The sequence below is a fragment of the Mizuhopecten yessoensis genome, unplaced genomic scaffold (assembly GCF_002113885.1).
Source record: "Mizuhopecten yessoensis strain PY_sf001 unplaced genomic scaffold, ASM211388v2 scaffold8361, whole genome shotgun sequence".
Taxonomy (NCBI): Eukaryota; Metazoa; Mollusca; class Bivalvia; order Pectinida; family Pectinidae; genus Mizuhopecten; species Mizuhopecten yessoensis.
In genome coordinates, this window is record NW_018407509.1 from 388,568 (window position 1) to 402,443 (window position 13,876).

The window sequence follows — 13,876 nt, forward strand, 5'->3', positions numbered from 1 at the left end:
CCACCTTATTTAGCGACCATTTGTGTGAGAAAGCATTCTTTAATTAATAGTTTGACGTAAATCGTCTACTGTGATGTCAAATTATCTTAATTTAATCAGGCTTACTCTCTGTTGTTGTCGTCTTTTTCGGTCACCCGGAACCTAGTGGTGACACCTAATAAAAAAATATCTAGAAAGGCCTAGAATAAGGGGTCATGACCAGTGAAAACTCGAGCTTTGGTTTGGTTTGGTTTAGTATTGCTTAACGTCCTATCAACAGCTATGGTCTTTTAAGAACGGCCTCCCCTGTGTGCAAGATGCATGTGTGTAGTGTATGCGTGTGCGTTTTGGGAGGCTGCGATATGTTCGTGTTTGTCTCTTTGTGATAGCGCGGAGCTGATGCCTACTTGATAGTGCTACCTCACTGCAACATACTGCCGAAGACACCCAGCAGGACACGCCACCCGGTCACATTATACTGACAACGGGCCAACCAGTCCTGCTGAGCGTTAAGCAGGAGTAGAAACTACCATGTTTACAGAATGTCTCGACCAGGGGACAGAACCCAAAGGCTTCGTCACAAGGGCGAACGCTCAACTAAATGCCAAAAGTGAGGCATTGTCAAGGGCGACATTAGGAAGCGCGATAGGTCAACACGATGTGACATTATACGGTAATCTGGTAATCCAGCTAAATACTCTGTTATATAGATGATGGACGATAATAAAATTTGAAATTGAACTTAACATTTTGTTACTTGGACGTACAAAACACGAAACCCAGAGGATGTAAGCGCTAACAACCAGCATTGTTCTCCCTGTGATCAGCGATAAAATGTAAATTGTGTACACCAACAAGAGCCAATGTCCATTGTCCGTTTCAATTAAGCGTTCGGTGTATTTGATCTCGCGAAACATACGAAGAGCTGTAACGACCATAATGTCCCTTGTCTTTGAGATTACAACATTATCAGCCTTTGTCGACTGTCTGTGTTAATTAAGTATCCAGTTGGTACAATCTCATGATATAGTCATGAAGCGTTCCTAAAACATTATGAGCAGTTCTTTTTTAAGATTACAACATCGTTAGCTTACGTCCTTTGTTTGTTTTAATAAAGTGCCCAGCTGACGTGGTCTCATGATACCTCTCGAAGGAAGTACAATGCACCCAGTTTATGTTCTAAGTGCACAACACCATCAGATCCCCAAGAGAAATTGCCACCCTTTCCTGTCTCGTCATTAAGATCAACGTCACTAATATCAAAGTTCAGAATTGTACCATCAGCTGTACGCTGGCGTTGTAAATATGTTCACCAGGGGTTTATATTCTCACGACACCTTCACAAGACGTTACCGTCACTCCCTGTTCAGTCTTTAAGAAACAAAAAACACACCTGCTGTCTGTCTTGTGTTGTTTATATAGATTAATATGCAGAAATCAATAAAAGGCAATCGCCTTAACTGTCGTTCTGTGGTGCTGTATACATATTTCAATATAATATTTCTTGCACTGTGAATAGAATATTTCTTTTATGAATGACAACGATACTGTAGTCACACGATATAATATTGTTTACAAAACTGGACCACTTTACGGCATTATGTGCCGTAAGGTGTCATCCGGGTCTTTGCCAAGGCACCATCCTATAGTGAATCATACTATATCAGAAGGAAAACTAGACAAAGACAGACAGACATTCGGTCATGTATGTCTTATTGTATATATATATTTTCTCAATATGCCTGCTTTTAAGCACTTAATCTATTTCACCCTTGTACTATATTTGGGAGTCCAGATGTATCACACACTGGTAATGGTGTTAGGTGTCAGTATACGTAATCAATTCTCGTCAATGAGCAGTAAGATGAATACAGAAAATTTGACTATTATTGAGTGTGAGTAAAAATATATTCGACGAAAATATATAGGGTAATTGCTTGGAGAAGTGCCTAATCAACTATTGCATCGATATCGAACTGACACGGCCAATGTAGTAGAAGAAAATTGGATGCGAGGTATCAAATAAGCCATGTATTATGGGGGAGTAAAGCTGTTAGAATATGCAAGATGGCCAGACCGATACATCTATATTTTGTGTTGATGTCATATATTGAATTAAGCATAACAAACTGGGATGCAGTGACCTTCCTAAAGACTCTTATTCAGATAAAAGAGAATGGTCAGTAGTACGCATTTACCTCCAACGAACTAAGTTGTTGATCAAATAACAAGTAAGATTTAGGAGGGCAAGCTATAAGGATCGTACGTTTTATATGCGCAGAAACAACTAGCTCCCACCGACTACTTACAGTTCAAACCATAATTAACGTAACAAGGATAATATACTCAACAAACTTAGATAAAACAACAAGAAAAAATTGAAGTGTCAAAGCCATAATTCAAAACTCTAGCCTGATAAAACTTGAACAATTCGAACAGAGAAAAATGTACCCGAGACCCCTAAAAAATGCAAAGAGGAAAAGACCAGGTGCTTTGAAAGAGAAAGTTTCTCTTGATTTATCGAAGGCATCGATATAGATAGATGTCAAATCCAAGTAATGTCAAGTCTCCATAGAGAGAACCGGGGTAGTAATAGCAAATCAACGAGACTCGCTAAAGATTATAATAAAACAAAACATGATATTTATACCACACAAGGATATACAATAGTCACTGATAAGATCCGGATGGTGACCATATAACCTGCGCATAGTCTTTATCAATCGACGCCGAGGATTTACGCCTTTACCCGAAATCAAAAATATGGAATATCAGTGTCTGCGATAGTCCATGAAATGCTCAAAGTTTGTAACCGCAAGCCTTCAGAGACAGAGTATAAGCAGTGCAAGAATGCTAATCCGGAGCATTTGGCTCCATATCCGGTTCTGTAGGCTTTCATATGCGCGTTTCTTATATCTGTAGGGGCCGCGTTGGCCAAGTAGTTAAGGCGTCTGACATTCTGCTACAACTAGCCCTCCATCACTGGGTCGTGGGCTCGAGACCTACTTCGAGCAGTTACCAGGTGCTGACCGTAGGTCGGGTTTTTCTCCGGGAACTCTGGCTTTTCTCCACTCCCAAAACCTGGCACGTCCTTAAATGCCATAGCTGTTAATAGGACGTTAAACACAAACATATGTCTGAAAGTGTACTTGATGCTTGTTGTCTTGCAAACAATATATCCACTTGGTGTGAGCGCATATATATTTTTTCCTATTTTATTTTGTCAATATATCTATGAGTTAAGTAAAATACATTTACATATTACTCTTGAATATTGTTAATACTGACCGTTTGAAATCCTAGACTTCTCAGCAACGACCAAAAAGGTAACAAATTAGCTTTCAAAATATACCCCACAAATGTTGTTCTTATTGTAAGCATTTTGCGTCAGGTAAATATAAAAATGCACGGTGACGTGAAGTAGTCGAATATCATTTTGGTTCTTTTTTGAGCCGACAATTAAATCGAAAAAATACCCCAGCCCCTCTCTATTTCCTGCTTCGTTAGCAAGATGTCATTTACAAGTCGCCCATGTCTTGTGCATGTTCAACCTTGAATTCAGCAAATATTCAAATCAATGGAAGATAACAAAAAATCCTGTGTCCTTGGAGACAAATCCAGATGTTTCATTTTATTTACAATGTGTTGTACCATGTCCAACTTTCGATACCATATTAAAAATTAAAAAAGTGATGCATTTACATTACATAACAGAACAGAAATGAATACATTACAGTAGTAATACGTTATTTTTAACTTTGTTTTATTCACATAACATATGTAATACATAATACAGACATAATTGAACATAAATGAATTGGAGAAAGAAACAAGTGTAAATACACTTATACAAATCTGTTACCTTTCATCGTAACCAACATTATCATTTATAGCTTATATAATTATGGATAGTGACGTGAATGAATTACAGGGGAAGTTAGAAGAGAGTTTGGGAAATGCAGTGTAAAATATGGTACATGTACAAAATACGTTATATTCAGAAAATATGTACATTGTAATGCGTTAATACACTGTATGATATTTAAAGTATTATACTTAAAGTATACAGAATAGACGGAGTTGTTGATATAAAAGAAAATTATGTCAAACTAACTGGTCGAGACGTACGAACCATCATGAATTCAACCTGTTTTATGTCTCCCTCTCTATGCCTCAGTGATCATGCATTGTACTCTCCGAGCCCTCTTATATAGAATATGTATGAACGCCCATCTGGTGATAGCGTTATCATATGGAATCCTTTATGTATACAAATCGTGATTAATGACACTTATAGGGAAAACCTGACACCCTGAGGAGGAGGGTGTTCAAGGTTTCTCATGGACAGTGGTTTTCGAAATACCCTAGCCGATCAATGACCAGATATCACCGAATTATTTTCATTTTTTGCACAGTCATATGACACATGAAATACAATAAGAACAATATTTGGGTGTATCTTTTAATGATAACTACACCATTGCACGTCATCCTGGTATCACTTCAACGCCCAAACTCTACAAAGATATCTTGTTGTAAAATATATCTAATGTTACATTCAATAATGGATTAGAATAGATACTGTCAAAGTGGACATTTTCGCGAGCAGAAATGGTCGTGTTACTACTCTTTTAAATGATTGCGGTGTAGACATTTTCGTGTTTGTCAATCGTTCTGAAATCTTTATACAATGTACCCTATATTTCTTTAATCTACATAATTTATAATAAACCATATTTTGCTCAACGCGAGAAACGCCAGCATTTCTACACCACGAAATTTTCCACTTTTGCAATATACATATATAATTATTGTCAGAGTATAAACTAAAAGGAAGTTTATTTTTTTTCATTTTCGTATCATTTTTCCTTTGTTCATATTTAACCACTCGATTATGAGTTCGAATTTAGTTATTTTTGACACATCGGCGCATTTTTTAATTTTTAGTCTTTACCACTATTACGGTATTTAAAAAACATGTATGTACACTGTATACTCACATTGGCGTACAGTTGCACATATCTTTGTGATATTTAATCCTATTTAAAAAATAGATGTATTATCTTATTGGGAGATCAATTACGCTGAATGTTAAAACGTAGTTAATATATAACTATGAAAATTGATCAGCAGATATTCCATATATACTTATTTGTCAAAATATAACTATATCAAAGGACACACATTTTTTTCTCGAAATATCTCCATTGGTTGGATCATAATCACGTGGAGGTCGATTACATGGATATTAACACTGTAATTGATCTTAATATTTCTAAAAGCAGCAGGTCAATATTCATTTTATGACGTCATTTCAATTGCAACGTCACAATTCTCTCCGCCAAACGCAGTGCTTTTCTTCGACTCCTGACTTCGTCTCGGTCAATATAATTTTTTTCAGGTTATATAACAACATATTCATCTCAACAAAAGTCCATAATTGATAAATATATAACTATGTATAATGTATACACAAATGTGATTGTACTATATCTCTCATAGGTCTGTGTGTAACTGCCAATGTGAATTCCCGTTAACAAAACATTACTTATCAGGAATATTTGGTCCCCCTCCAAACCGAGATTTTTCATGCTTGAAAACATATGAATACACTGATAAATGAAGTTACGAAACACATTGAGAATATTCGGGCGAGTCTTTTAAAATCAGAGCTATATTCAATATTATCTATAGAGGGTCTAAATGTCAGTCACTTTAAATAGACGTGAACAGACCTAATTGAGACGTATTGTGTATGAGTGCTATGTATCCTGGGGACGCGACTAGGTTTATATAAGAATGCTATCGTTGAAGATCGTTCTAATTATATCGCATTGTTTTCTGAGGTCCCAGATCCGCAAATACACGGGTGGGTGCAGACTCTACAATGAGATAGTCGGTGGGCACGTTAGGAATCACACTGCCGTACTGGCACTCATTGACAGGCTAAAAATAGAGTTATTTAAAAGAACAGTGTATGACAACTAAGTATCGAATAAATCGCGTGAAACATAACAAGTAACTGGATGTGTTTCTCATTAGAATTTATTAGTATGTAAAATCCTCCTGGAGACAGATTTTAAAGATAAACCAAAAGGTAAGAAATATGTCGTATTATCTAACACAAGTAAATTTGCTATAGGCTTATGTCATTGTTTTGGTTCAATAGTTTGACAGGTCGTCTTATTGTGTGTATTTAAACCATTGGTGTGATTATACAACCTGTTTCTTCCTTGTGTTGTAGCACTGTTTAATATCAAAATAAATGTTACATTCAGACTCTTTTGCTATAAAGAATGCTTTATAATGCTTTGATGATAATAAAAATGATAAAGTTATATGCCTTTTTTTAACCAGTTGTCTACAAATAGACTTACAACTTAACACCAGGGCGTTCTACGCTTATGTATATCCTATTCATTGGTTGATATAGTCCTGGTTATTACCAATATGTGTGCTTAAATTGTCTAAAGACCGATAAATTATATGTTTTGAGAGAAATCGATAGAAATAAATACATATTCACATACTACAGACAATTTGCTATTAACAGCACACCACAATATTTGGTTTAAAGAATGAAACAATAGAAGTCTCTTAAGAAAGTGTTCGAAACATCACTAAGCTCTTAATCAATTACAATATGTAATGAAACAGACATGTTCAACTTAGCGTTGACCCCCTGCATGTGAGGGAACAAACAGATTTACTATACCCCAGTATATGTTATCGTGAGAACCGACTGATATGACACTCCCTATAGAATCTAAGGTTCTTCTGGTGTGTCTTTTGCTTAGGCGACATTAAATAAACTAACAGAAAATCTACTGTCTCCATAATATCACTGGGGCATGTATTAATGAAATAATCCCTAACTCCTGTGATAATCCCAATATGATGCTTACGTGGTAAACAACATGTTGTCAAGGATATGGAAGAAGTTGGATACACTTTAAGCAATATACAGCTTTCAGTTTAACCTTTTCGACCGTGTTACATGATTTGATCGAGTAACAAAAATGCTGGCTGAATGAAAGACCCCATGATAACTTATAAGAACAGTTACATGAATATTTTCCCTCAGAAACCGTCGTCAGTTTTGCCAGAACGATAAAAGCTGAACCGAAAACGAATACTGAGCACCATTCATGTTTTAAGTTAGAGAGTAGACGGCTAAAGGAAAAATGAAAATGCAAGCGAGCCGACCATTACTTTAACTTCGGTGTTAGATAGAGGTGATCATCTGTGTTTGAACGTTTGGTTTGGGGTTTTTTACGTCCTATTAACAGCTTAGGTCATTTAAGGACGTGCCTCCATGTGTGTTGTGTAAGCGTGCAAGTGAGTATGAATGCTGGAGACATGGTATGTTTGTGTACTTGCCTCCTTGTAATAGCGCGGATCTGATGCCGACTTTATAGTGTTATCTCACTGAAACACCATACCGAAGGCACCAAGCATAGCAATACACCCAGTCACAGTATACTGTGAACCAGTTGTAGCTATTATCATCTATGCTGAACGCTAAGCAGGGTAGCAACTACCATTTCTAAGGTATTTGGTACGTCCCCGCCTGGGGACAGAACCCATTGCCTTCCTCAACTGGGCGATAGCTCAACATTAAAGTCAAAAGTGAGGTATTGACAAGCAAGGTGCTAGGAACTAAAAGATAGATAAAAGTAGATAAAAAGATAAAGATACTAAATGTTGCATTAGATGCAGCAGATTTAATTTGGTCGCTTTTGTGTCCCCAAGTAGAGCATGATGGAGCGTAATGTTTCATTCAAAGTTACAAAACAAGTGATGCATGCGCTGAAAAGATGGGTTCATATACATTAAAATAACCAACAAATTTTATCAGACAGATTCTTATATTTTAACAACCTTTTAAAATAATAAATAGAACAATAAAATGCAGCGGCATACCACTAAACTCTTTTCTGGCAATATAAATTAAATAAAATATTGTTCTTGCCAAACCCCTTTTTTTCTTTTCTTTTTCTTAATGTATATGCTTATTGTATAAATTGTGTATCTATGTACTGTAAAGTGCTTTTGAGTGGCTTAATTTAGCTTGAGAGGGCGCCATATCAAATGTGGTATTCTATTATTATTACATTATTCACACAGTTTTTCTATTGTTTACCGGCAATACTGCTTTAACAAACATAGCCAGGTCGACATATGATAGGTGAAATGAAGTGATATTGCTAATAAGTATCATAAACGAAGCTATAACAGGATTGGACAAGTCATGAATTGAATTATTAAGATCGTTATCTGTACGGGATAATAGTATGTGTCCCAGCATACACTAAACAGTCACCGGTCACGCTCAGTTGACTGATCTTTGACCACTAATACAGGACACCCAGCGATGAACTGACCTTATTTCTAAATAAACTGCATGGGATGCAAGAGAGGTTACATACTCGCAGCGGTGTCATGTTCTTACAGCCCACGTAAGTAGAAACGATAATCAGTCCGACGTTTGTTTTATACGTGAATTCACAGTGGGATATGAAAGCGTCTCAGCGTTTTGGTGACAGTTAAATCACATCACGGGAGCTCAGAGGGGGAGAACAGTGGTTTCCTGTATATGAAAGACTACATTTAACTTAAAAATCATGTCATTGACATATATCTACGGCCGTTTAACACCATCAAAAATCCTTTCTATCCCGACTTATGATGACATTGACACCATCAGTAATCCAAGGAAGGTATTCTTTTCCGTCATTTCACATCTACTTTTGTGATATATTTATTGTTATTGTACGGTTGGGCATTTAAGTTCGATCACGTTTAATATTGTACAGATACAGACAAATTTCTGACTGATATGCCTTTCTATTATCTTGGGCTTCTTTGGGCAGATACACGTAGACCTAAAGATTTGTTATGAAGTCCGCAAAATGAAATAGGGGCCATATTGATTTGGCTATATTTCTTAATATTATCATTCGGTCTTTTTATTATAGCTTCTCTTTCGCCGAATGGTACGAACTCGTTTTTTTTCTGTTTCTCTCCGAAACGACTGGCATGATACCTACGATCGAATCTTGCCATGTGCATGGTTAGTCATGTACAATTTTGCGCTACACGTGTCGTGTTTCGATCAATCATGACGCCATTGCCTATTATTGTTTTATACATTTATTGGTGTATGTTAATGCGATGCCAACGGTCCCTCTCTTTTTCCTGATTTTACTGCACCTTTTATGTTAGGACAGTAAAGCAATACTAATGTTTTATAATGCATCATTTGTGACTATAGGGGCAGTTTTGGAGACTTATGTAACGGTATATACGTATACTTAGATTTTGCTTTATTTATATTAAATGACTTGTTACAAATGTACTTTCTTATCCACAAAACGTTCAGAAGTAAAAAGTTATTCTGTTCGAATGAATATCGTCATGACAGTATACGTGTAGCGATTGTGTTTCTTGGCTTAAAATCCGTAAATATGTCTACGTTTTGAACCTTTTTATATAAATATTTACACGATCGTCTCTTTTCAATTTACATCTTCAGTTTGTTTAAACAGATACCGTGTCTATGCGTCCGTCTTAATCAACTTAACAAATTGACCTGAAATAGACCCTATGATTTAGTCACGTACAGACTACGCACGCTGTCTGCGTCGCTGGACGATGACCCGCAGATGAACCACTGCAAGATACAATCTCGTATCGAATACCATTTTATAGCTTAATTGTAACTGTACTAAGCAAGCGAGAAGCTTGTACGAAAGTGAACTAGTGAAAATACTGCCATAGACCTTACAGCGTGTCTATACAAACCTTTGCCAATTGTTCTGAAGTATGTCCTTTGATTTCTATAAATCAATTACCTCAATTAAAGTTATAGTCTACCGCCACTGACGTCTCACATTAAGTGGGTTTCGGTTTAAACTTGTTATGCCATTGATATTTTCAGACACCATTGAGTAGGTGAAGTTTTATTTTTAAAAACATTTCATTGCACTTCACTCGCATATTTATTTATGTATATATACATATTTTAATATTTGTACATATATATTTCTTTATTTTTCTTTCACTCTTTCTTTCCCTCTTTTTTCGTTCTTTCTTCTCCTGTTATGATATATAATGCGATCGTTTTGCCGTTTTAAACTAAATCAAGTGATTATCTCGAGCAATTCATTCATATTTATGGTTTAACACGACTTATTGCCGATGATTTTCAGTCCCAAAACGAAAAATTGCTGATAGATAGCTATTATCGTATTGTGTCTAAATATATATATATATTTAGACTAAATAATAATAAATATATATATATTGAAGAAAGTTCATTAGCTGATTCAGTTTTTAGAATAAAAATGAAAACTGTACATTTTATACAGTAAAATCTAAGCAACATTTTTAGTCTTTTCAATGTTTCCCAAACTGATAAAAAAAAAAAAAAAAAAAAAAAAAAANGTAGAAACGTTATATATACGCCAATCATTAAAAAAGGATACTGCGGAGAAAGTAGAATTCCTGTAATACATGAGAACTCTTTCAAAACGGGCCCCATGTTTCATACTCACTAGACAGTCGTGATCAAATTTCTGATAAACGATGAAATAAGCTTGAATGATTATACACATTCAAAATAATTGAACACGCGTTCCGTACATCAACATGTATTAATCGTTTGCACGTGTGGTTCATTATTGTCGATGATTGTTATATATCCATCTCAGCGTAAAGGGACCAATAGTAATAAATCATTGAAGATTGGTGTAACACAATTGTACGATATAAACCTCGCATCAACTTTGTATATCTTTGAGCGTTCCCATGTCAATATAGTTGTCATGCATACTTGAAATAATAATTCATCTTTGTTTTATGATGTTAAGCTTTCTCGTAAATATGAAAAGGGCAAACATCGGGGTTCATCCGTCTTTGTGTATTGCAGAGTTATCTTCTCTTGAGAGTAGGTATTGATTATTACGTCATTGGTTTGTGTGTGAAAATTACGTCGTTTTCTCAAAAAATGATGACGTTACTCTCACAAATAAATGACGTTATATCCCATATAAGATCACCTTTTCACTTCTCTACAAAATAAACAACCCGTTGAACGGGTTAATATATGTTAAAAACGGACAACAGGTTGTCGAGGTTTCATTTAAGAATATAAGTACTTTGTACATTAAAAAATGAAATATTATTAACTGTACACCAATTTTGAAAATCATTTTATCAATTTATCTGGACGCCCCGATAAAAGCGCGCAGGGGACTTTACTATTGGAGAAAACTGCGTATCCCAGGAAAATCCACGAGATTTAGCATGTGACATAATATCTTTCCACGTCCGATCTGGAGATCGAACCCCGGTCGCCTTCGTTAAAGGCTAATGTGCTTTCTAATGAACCGCTGGACCTAATCGTTATTATTATATCTATGCTTATCAACGTCAATCAATTAACTTTCCCGTTTTGCTTCTTAGATTTAAAACCAGTTATTATTTAGAGAATTAAATAGTCGAAAAAGTTCACCTGGTATGACATCATTATCACGTGGTATTTCGTAATAACATCAGTTGCTGCCTGTGTATACTTCTATTGTATTGCAAACAGCCATTACTTAATACAATAACACAATACATCTCCAGCACACACACAGGCATACACACATAGGGAGATATTAGCCAGGTGGCATAGGACTAGTAGTTAGCGCTTGATAAGGCAGCTCCTGCGAATTCCTGAATATTGTATTGATTAATATATATGCTAATTGTATTGACTGTATAAAAATGAATACATATGTACTGAAAAGCGCTTTAGAGTGGCTTATGTAAGCTAGATAAAGCGCTATATCAAATGTTGTATATTTTATTTATTTATTTATTACTTCTCTCTCGATTTAATCTAATATAATTGCTGATAGGCAGTCTAATGTATAGGGATTACAGATTGTATTTCTCAATGAAATTGGTTTATCTCCATACATAGTGCAGTCCATTACTCGTTCTATTACCGTTAATGGCTGATATTAAGTTAATTTCAGTAACAGAAATCCACATACGTAGCTGTATAAACGTGTATAAATATTTGATCGAAACGATTAAGAACAATGACATCTAATACCGGTACATTTGTATCATATAAAATCAATTTTTCAATTTGATTGCACTATGGCTATTTATAATACTCGGGTGTGTTCTAATGTATCCTCTAGGTGACGTGTTGTTTACATTGATGTGTACGCTGTTTACGATATCTAGCCCATTATATCACTCATTAAATAATTTTGATATGTATCGTATTACTTATGTTTATCAACAGCATTTCTATTTCAATCAAAATAATTAACCCTTTAACCACTGTAGACCATAATGGACTCGTCCAGATCAATGCATGGTAGAGTCTATTTGAATTACATAGGGATGAAAAGTCTTATCGGAAGATGACAAGCAGACTGAATGTTTGTATCACATAGATATAGTTCCATGGTGTCTCCAAAACTTTCCGAACATGATATTAAATAGTGATATTCAACTTACCTCTTACTTAGCTAACAAAACTACCAAGACAATGATACAGGCATTTGTCTGCCATTTGATGCAATAGATAATGATGTTAACATTTGTATCCGTGTACAACTGACAATTTCAAAATGGCTACAATTTCTCTTTTTATCATAGTAACATAACCTACTGTAAAGGGGTTTTATGAGTGCGGTTCTCATTTTCGCAGTTTATACCTGAAACATTTTCAAATTGATCCATCCTTACCTTAACACACTCCACTATGGTCAAGAGTCTCGATAACTTAATGATTCTAAATTCACCAATTTCAGTAAAACGTTGAACATTAATGACAACGAAAAAATATTTTTTTATAGAGATCACCCCCAACATCCCCCCTCCCCCTACACCCTTCCTTTTCTATGGTTTGGCTGCATAGGGCTTAATGTCTGATGAACAGCAAAGGACATTGTGCTGGAAGCGGTATGTTGGTGTATCTGCCTCTTTAAGATAGCTTGGATATGATGCCAACTTCAAAGTGCTACAGTACCTCACTGAAACACCATGCCGAAGGCACCCAACATAGTCAAACCTTATTTCCTCTTTGCTGCTCAATTGTTAACATAAGCGCGGGGTTGGGGGTCGGGGGTCTTTAATGGCACGATACCTTTATTTCGGTTTATGGACATACTCCGTAAATTTCTACATATGTTGGGTGTTTTTTTTTAATTAAGAGACGCTTCTTCTTAAATTAATAACTGAGACATTGATGGGCCATATGCTTGTATAACGGAAAATATGAAAGTTTAAATATAATTCAGTTTTACACACATTGAGTGGATTGGTTTATACGTATAAAGGGATAATACATCACTTTCTGTATCGATAAACGGTTATTTTCTGAATATTTATAATTCGTTATACTGACAGGCAATGAACATTATTTACATTTATCAACCTTGAAAATTGAAAAAAAACGTTTGTCGGTAAACGAAAGGAAATCTTCTGAAAAATCATAATTCGTTAAAATGACAGGAAATGAACAATATTTGCATTGATCAACCTTGAAAGAAATCATTTGTCAATACACAAAAGAAAATTGATCAATCTGAATGTCACTCAGACGAATAATGTATAAGGCAGCTGAAATCGATAAGTCGGTGATATTATTTGTGATCAATGGATTCCGGGGTCTGTTTGTTGAGCGTCTATACCTTTTTATGGTCTTACATTTGTTCAATTAAAAGAATGCCCAGGTGGTGACATATCCGAGGAGATCCTTGGAGAGGAAGATAAAGTTCTTATCACGCTATAGCTGAGTAATTGGCGGTGTATTTAACTGAGCTAACACACCTAATGTCAGTAATGATTATCCAATCTACCCAGGCCTTGAAGGTTGAGGTGACCCCGA

The 13,876-nt window shown here is 35.6% G+C and overlaps 1 protein-coding gene across 3 annotated transcripts in view; it reads left to right on the forward strand.

Moving 5' to 3' along the window:
* LOC110455701 (receptor-type guanylate cyclase Gyc76C-like) overlaps positions 1-13,876 on the forward strand; it is an 84,881-nt gene that overhangs the window by 27,949 nt on the left and 43,056 nt on the right. The window contains exon 1 of one of the 3 annotated variants that reach the window (XM_021505992.1): positions 5,889-6,076. The exons of the other annotated variants lie outside the window; for them this stretch is intronic. The gene's annotated coding sequence lies outside the window, so the exon portion shown is untranslated. Of the gene's footprint in view, positions 1-5,888; positions 6,077-13,876 lie in introns of those variants that run through there. 3 annotated transcript variants of the gene reach the window in all.